Here is a 6,460-nt window from a genome sequence, read left to right as displayed (position 1 = left end):
ATCATCTCTGTCCACTTGAGGTGCATTTTCAACCCAAAAGAGACAATGTGTGTGAGGTGAGCCACGTTGTTGAAATTCAATTCGATAGAAATAATCTATGACTTTTCCAATGGGTTGAGCTGGTGACATAATCACATCTTTCAGAAAACAATGGAATCGATGATCAAACATTCTAGCAGCAATTACTGGGTTTCGTTTCAGCATCCCACATCTATCAGACCAATCCAGTTCATCAATAGGAGTTTGACAACCCTCTTGCTTCACAATAGACTGCATTAACTCCGGCCATCGCAAGTCAGCTGATGAAAATGAGCAAAACCATGTTGGGAGCCCAAGTTGCCTCACCATTGCAAACAAATCTTTTTGAACAGATTGCCAAAAAACAGGACTGCCTCTGACTGGCTTTAAAAATTTATAACCCTCATCATAATTTAAAATCCTCTGAAGTGAATCTTTGTTTGTCAGCATTTCTGAGGTAATTTTTGTGTCATTGTTTACACGATAGCCTTTCCTCAAAGCAATAGATACATTAGAAATTACTTGATTGAGCTCAGACAAATATTGTCCGTAAAAGATGTAATCAATGTTTTGAGCAAAACGTCCATCTGCATTTAAAATTCTATTGTTTAAATACCTAGACAGTGTTAATTTTTCAGGTCGTGAATCATGAAATGTTCCTGTTCCTTTTGGGAAGAGAACTGGAAAACATTTGGCTTCATTAGTTTCATCCATTAACATTCTCACTGGATTATTGCCTTCTGCTGGTGCAACTGACATAATGCCATCAAAATGCTGATCTAAAACTTCCTGTGCAATGTCAACTGGCTGTAAACATGTATCCATAAACAAACCATGCTGCTGCCGATCATGAAGTGTTTCATCACTGATCTCATCTTCTTTTTCAGTATTTTGTTCATTATCAATAGACATATCCTGACAAATGTCTAAATCAGGCTCATTGTTAATATTATCATTGATCTCCTCTTCTATTTTACTCAGAGGATTAGTCCAACTCTCATTAAACTCCACATCTGTATAAAATGTGTTATTTTGTTTCAAGTATGCCAAAGCTGTTTTTATTTTCTCAGTATGCACAAATTTATAGTCATAGTGGCCTTTATATGTCAGTTTTCTCTTAAGCTTTACACGAATCATCGAATCATCATTTTCCGCTCTCGGTAGAAGATTCACCACTTCTGTAACATTAGATGGGACACAAGTCACAGGTCCATGAACTCCATTCTGTCCTCCTCGTGGTAAAGCCAGCATTTTCATGAATGGAATATTCTTTGCTATTAAATGTTGCTCAAGAGAGTTTAAACAGTTCAGTTCAGATGGAATAGGATCCAGAGCAAGATTGTTTGCAACACTTTCAGCAGGCATTTTACCTTCACAAACTTTTCTGTCACATGTGTGGCAAATCCATAGAGATTCAGCAGGGCTATTTTTATACACACAATCTTGACTACAGTGTTTATTGCATTTATGAAGATAGTTCAGTGTTATACATTTTTCTGCAATACAGCCAACATGAGTTGATTTCTGAAAATATTTATTTTTATTGCAATGTTTGACCTGCGTTTTAAAGCAACAACGATGGCAGACTGCACAAACATATCCAGGGCCTGAAGATATTTTTTGTTTAAACTCTTCAATTACATAATCTATGTCATTTCTTTTGAGGCCTACTTCACATTGTTTTAGAAAATTTCTCATTTTAATAGTATTAGCAAAATTAATATCATTTTTATATTTTTGTATGTTGTAATTTATCACCATGTTTTTATGTATTTCATTATTAAGATATTTTTGCAGACTGTACTGTTTGACAGACTCTCTATGTGATTCATTTTCTTTATATTTCTCTGTACTGTACTGTTTGACAGACTCTCTGTGTGATTCATTCTGATTATATTTTTCAGTACTGTACATTTTTACAGATTCTTTGTGTGCTTCATCTGTGCTGTACTTCAAGATGCTATGTTTTTTTACAGCCTCACAATGCATTTTGTTTGATTTGTATTTATCCCTGCTATAATTCTTGATTTTTTGTTTGTACTGTTCATTGGTCTTATAATTTGCTTTGCTACGTTTATTTATTGACTCTTTGTACGTTTCATTCTCAAAATATCGCTTCTTTGATTTAATTATTTTTTCCTGTTTTAATTCAAGATTACTGTTGTATTGCACTTTCTGTCTATAAAGCTTGCATGGGTCTGATCTAGTTTTTTTATCCTGAAATAGTGATTTACAAAAGGACTCAGAGCTAGCAGTCTTCCTCTTTACAGATAAAACTACTTCATAATGACAGTTATTCACATGTTTCAAATAAATCCCATTGTGTTGACAGCTGTGTCTATTAGAGGTTATGTTTGAAGATGAATATTTGAGCCATTTCTCTTGAGTGTATGTAAATATGTCTACACCAATTAAATCACTGGCAGCTTGTATTTCCATCTCTGTCGCCCAAGTTCCAACGAATTTCATTCTTGATGTGGCAATGTACTCTGGTACAGAGCTGTATCCTTCTCTGAGATACTGAGTATACTTTGCTTCATTCTGCAGTATGTGTGTAACTACAGCTCGTCTCACTTTTCGGTGTTCTTGTTCACTTCCACTTACAGCATAAGCAACAGATCTGAAGAAGCAGTTACCATCACCAACAATATCCTTTGTTTCACAAGGCTCAGCCATTTCAACAATTTCGGTTGTATTATTCTGCTCTTTTACAATGTGTACAATGCTCAGCTTTAAGCAAACACTCTTTTGTTGCTGTACTGTTAATGGATTAAACAGCAAAGGGACACTGGTAGTTTGTGAAATAATTTCAACATCATCTGCATTTTCATTAGACGGATATAAAGAACATGTTTCTGTTTTCTGTTCTGCACACATTTCATTCACAGACATTTTATCTGCATTTATGAAATCACTCAAAGATTGACTGCAACCAACATCAACTTCCATTTCTGACTGCTCAGCTTCACTCTCTTTTACTGCTTGAACATTTTTCTGAATCATTGGACAGGATGAGTTGGCCTGCTGACTGTTTATGTCGATCATATTTGCATGGACATCAGCTAACTCAAATGGATGATTACTTGCAGTCAAGGACACAACAATTTTAGATGTCTTTACTTTTTTTTTATGCTGTTTACTTTTCTTGTGTTTTTCAGTGCTGGGTTTCATTATTGATTTCATTATTGCCATGTAAGTTTCATCCTCATTGCATCTTTTCTTTGCTTTCATTTTTTCTTCTTCTTTGAACTCAGGACTACTATTAGATTGAACTTTCTTTTTATGATCCTTACATGAATTTGAACACACATTTGATCCTACATCAGACAAGAAGTCTTGAAATGGTGCTTTAGAAAATGAAGAGCAGTCACCAACCTTACCCTTTCCACATTCGACAACTTGAAAATAACGGCTATTGACATGTTTCAAATATATGCCTCCATCTTGACAGCCACGTCTATCAGAAGATGAAAATTTAAACCATTTCTCCTGACTGTATGTAAATATGTCTGCACCAATTAAATCACTGGCAGCTTGTATTTCCAACTCAGTTGCCCAATTTCCAAGGAATTTCATTCTTGATGTGGCAATGTACTCTGGTACAGACCTGTATCCTTCTCTGAGATACTGAGTATACTTTGCTTCATTCTGCAGTATGTGTGTAACTACAGCTCGTCTCACTTTTCGGTGTTCTTGTTCACTTCCACTTACAGCATAAGCTACCGCTCTGAAAAAGCAGTTACCATCTGCAGTAATATCTCTAGTTTCACAAGGCTCAAACATTTCAACAATCTCAGTTGTGTTATTTTGTTCTTTTGCAATGTTTACAATGTTCAGCTTTGAGCAAACATTATTTTGTTGCTGTGGTGTTAATGGACTAAATGGCAAAGAAACACTAGCAGTTTGTTTCTTAAATTCAACATCACCTCCATTTTCATTAGTTGGGTAAAAATGCTGCGTTTCAGTTTTCTGCTCCACACATGGTTCATTCACAGATATTTTACCTGTGTTTATGGAATCACTCAGAGATTTACTGCAGCCAACATCATCTTTCATTTCTGACTTCTCACCTTCGCTCTTGTTTACTGCTTTAATGGTTTTCTGGGTCCATGGACAGAACTTGCCTTGCTGACCGTTTGTGTCAATAACTGCATGTACTCCAGTTACCTCAAATTCATGATAACGTGCATCCTTGGACACACCAAGCTTCCTGAAATGAGTAAGCAGAGATTTCATGCTCGAATAGTACGCCACTAGACTCTTACCATTGTCTACACATCTTCCATCACTGCGTCGTGAATGTGGATCAATCACTGCATACCAAGATCCTTCTCTGACAACGGCACATATGGCTAGCTTAATATTTACCAAACATGCATCAAACCTCTGAAATGCTCGATTTACTGCTTCATCAAACGACACCGCATACCCTTCAAATCCTTTTTCATATTTAGTGACACCAAACAAGCCAGTAAATGTTTCACCATAGTTTATTGAAAACAGAGAGTTTTTTAGCATGTGTGTGTGTGGCAGCTCATCAACACGTATGAAGCCGTATTCAGGATCGCCGATTTTCCCTGCATCTCTCATGGCACTGTACAGGTCATCTCCATGGATCAGGACAGCATTCAGGTCACTTCTCGTCCACTGCAACACACTTTTCATCTTACCCATCAGAATTGCAGTTAAACTATTTGCACCACATTGCCTTCCCATATTTCGGCCAAAACGGTAATCTCCTTGATGGAAAGAGCCTCTGATGTAGGATTTCTGTGGAGATAAATTAGAAACAGCATTTAAAGTGATCTCAGTATCTGGTTGAGAGTTTGGTTCAACTTTCTGTTCAGACTTTTGTTCAGACTTTTGTTCAGACTTTTGTTCAGACTTTTGTTCAGACTTTTGTTCAGACTTTTGTTCAGACTTTTGTTCAGACTTTTGTTCAGACTTTTGTTCAGACTTTTGTTCAGACTTTTGTTCAGACTTTTGTTCAGACTTTTGTTCAGACTTTTGTTCAGACTTTTGTTCAGACTTTGTTTGCTCAAAGAGGGTTTGCTCAGAGAGGGTTTGCTCAGAGAGGGTTTGCTCAAACACATCTTTACATTCATCTTTTGACACGTTGTGGTATACACAACGTTCTATTAACTTTGCCGTTTTTTTAAGAGGTGGCAAACCCTCTTTAGGATCATCAGACATCCGATCGGCCATTCTTTTCTTCGCTGCCTGGGAACGCTTGGAGTGCTTTGTCCGAGGCATCTACATACAAAATAAAGAAAAATGGATTTAAAAACACATTACTGCATCATAATTCACAAACACATTACAAAAAAGAATTTAAAAACATGAAATGTTAGTTCACATTACACTAAATTATATTAATAATATTTCATGCCTCAAATATACATAATTTTTATGCACATTTTTCGAATTGATGCACATTTAATCACACAACTTTATTTAAACTAATGTTTTTTAAGCTTTGCCAGTTTAAACATTTACGAGCCATAAGACGCAAGTTCGCACACAGTGAGAAGATCTGTGTGTGCTCTCATCCAAAGCACGCAAACCCATGCCTCAGAACGCACGCAAATATTAAGCTCTCTTTTAAGTATTGAGTTTGAATGGACAAATTTTTTGGCAAAATGCCCGTCTTGGTAAGTATCCTAGCAGACATAGCTGGCTAAACATTCAGTATCAGTGCACTGGATTAGCTCATTCAAAGTGACCGCAATTTCTTAATATTAATCAAACAGCAACAACAAAGAAATCACTCGCTGCTCTTTATTGAATAGCTTTTTTTAACGTTAATAAAGATTAAGCTTTAATTTATATTTTAAAATATGCAATGCTTTTTTTACATTTGATTATTTTTCAGTTTCTGTACTTAAAAACTAATGTTAGACCTACATAAACATATAAAACCGCAATAAAAACCGAACAGTGAGTAAGTTAAACAGTTGCACCCCTATTAGCTACCATAGACATCAATATCTGAACTATAAACTTTCATCCCATTATTTCTGTGATAATATGGATGACTGTAAAACAGAAATAATCCTGTGTATTTGAAAAGATTGTTTCTGAAGTCCTTCCTTTCAAAAACATGGTAAATGTTTCAGCTGCACAGAATTTTGGAAATGTTCCAGTTTGACTTCTTCAAAGGTTTAACAGACAAATGCAAATACTGGTTATTAAAAAAAAGCTCTAATAGATAATACAAAATGTTACTGTTTATTTACTAAATACCTGAATAAGATATTTCACAAAGATGTTTACATATTGTCCACAATAGAAAATACTTAAATTTATAAAAATATCCCCATTCAAAACATGACATACCCCTGGTTCTTAATATCTCTTTTTTTTCTTTTGTTTTGTTTAATGATATTTGTTCATGAGTGCCTTGTTTGTTCTGAATAGTTAAACTGTGCTATTCTTCAGAAAA

The sequence above is a fragment of the Garra rufa genome, chromosome 1 (genome assembly GCF_049309525.1).
Source record: "Garra rufa chromosome 1, GarRuf1.0, whole genome shotgun sequence".
In the NCBI taxonomy this organism is placed as follows: domain Eukaryota; kingdom Metazoa; phylum Chordata; class Actinopteri; order Cypriniformes; family Cyprinidae; genus Garra; species Garra rufa.
This window is presented reverse-complemented; position numbering follows the sequence as displayed.